The 1,587-nt window shown below is 33.8% G+C and overlaps 1 pseudogene; it reads right to left on the bottom strand.

The window, feature by feature from the left end:
* Positions 1-473: 473 nt before the first annotated feature.
* Positions 474-1,154, bottom strand: LOC143540857 (uncharacterized; annotated as a pseudogene).
* Between the last annotated feature and the right edge of the window lie 433 nt (positions 1,155-1,587).

Raw genomic sequence — 1,587 nt, 5'->3', positions numbered from 1 at the left:
CATGCTTAATGCATACAATCAATGCTCTTAAAGCCTATGCAATAATAAAAACTGCATCAATGGTGATATAATATAATGCATTGTATGCTGCGTAACATGTAAACTAAATGCATCGATCACATAACATGTAAATTTGGATTCAAATCCTTACAAATGAAATGTAAATGTGAAATTTTGGTATTAAAAAAATTTGGAGTGTATATTAAACTGCATAGACAATTGTTGTCGTGATCGAAACGGCCACAAATTGATTGCTAAAGGTCATTTGTCGCTGAACTTTTGAGTCGTAAAACATTTTTCGCTAAATGGCATAGTTGTCAGTTGTGACACGAGTATCTTAGTTATTATATTGTATCACCATATAATAAATTATGTATACATCAAAATATTGTTTTTAATACAAAACCTAGAAAATAAATAAAAGATAACAGTAGTTGTAACATAATTTCTCTCTTAGCATACAATCCATACATACATAGTGATTGTACATAACAACACATGCATAATGAACAGGTAATAATGCATGATAAATAAATGATAAGAGTACCTAGTTTTCAATATTCAAACTAGTGGATACCTATAGACATCATTGACTTAAACTCCTCAAAGTTAACAAAACCATCTCCATCTTTATCAACACCCTTAATCATTTTTCTACATTGTCCAATCTTACAATTGCTACATCCAAGACTCATGAGCACCCTTTGCAACTCCTTTGCAGAAATGAGTCCATTTTTATCACTATCAAACACCATAAAAGCATTTCTAAGATCATCATCACCATTATCATCCTTACAACTAACAAAAACGAGCTTGGAACCGTTCATGATGGTCATGAATTCATCTAAGTCAATGAACCCATCACCATTAGAGTCAACCTCTTTGAGTATTCCTTGAGCTTCAATGGTAGCCTTTGACTTTTCTTGACCTAAACTCAACAACACATTTGTGAGCTCCACTTGAGAAATCTTGCCATCTCCGTCTATATCGAAGAAATCGAAGACTTGCTTGAGTTGGTTTGAGACATCCATAGCTATGAAAGATGAGATGAGATCAAGAGAACATGATTTCATGGTGGGCTTGTTCTTGAAGTTGTTGACTTTCTTGAGGACATTCCTTATATGGGTTTGCAAAGATTTAGACATTGGAGATCGTAGTTAGCTAAAAAGAGAGAGCATTTAGTATATATATGTACATATACATATTAGTATGCAAAATACATATATTAGGGGGGTATGGGTGGGTGGGGTATGGGAGGGTGCTTATCCCAATAGGTGAAAGGCAAGTTGAAGGTTAGGAAAGTGCCGGCACATACACTTGTGACTTGACTTGATACATGTTTTTGTTGGTTTATGGACCAAGTTGTAGTCTCCGCGAGTGCCGGAGGAAGAATCAGTCCTTCCTATTAAATCAAACAAAAATACAAAGCATTGAATACCTAAAGAAATAAACGATTTGTTAAACGTTTTACCAAGAATCAGTCGTTCTTGGGTAAATAGTTCTTTTGATATAATTGCTTTCCCGGATAGTTGAAATATACTCTTAAAAGATATAACAATCATTCCCAAAACTTAAAACTTAAAAGAT

This window comes from Bidens hawaiensis, unplaced genomic scaffold (genome assembly GCF_021521415.1).
Source record: "Bidens hawaiensis isolate Kalapana, Puna unplaced genomic scaffold, B.hawaiensis_p1.1 tig00012376_1, whole genome shotgun sequence".
Taxonomy (NCBI): domain Eukaryota; kingdom Viridiplantae; phylum Streptophyta; class Magnoliopsida; order Asterales; family Asteraceae; genus Bidens; species Bidens hawaiensis.
The sequence above is the reverse complement of the archived record's forward strand: the minus strand, read 5'-3'. Positions and strand labels throughout refer to the sequence as shown.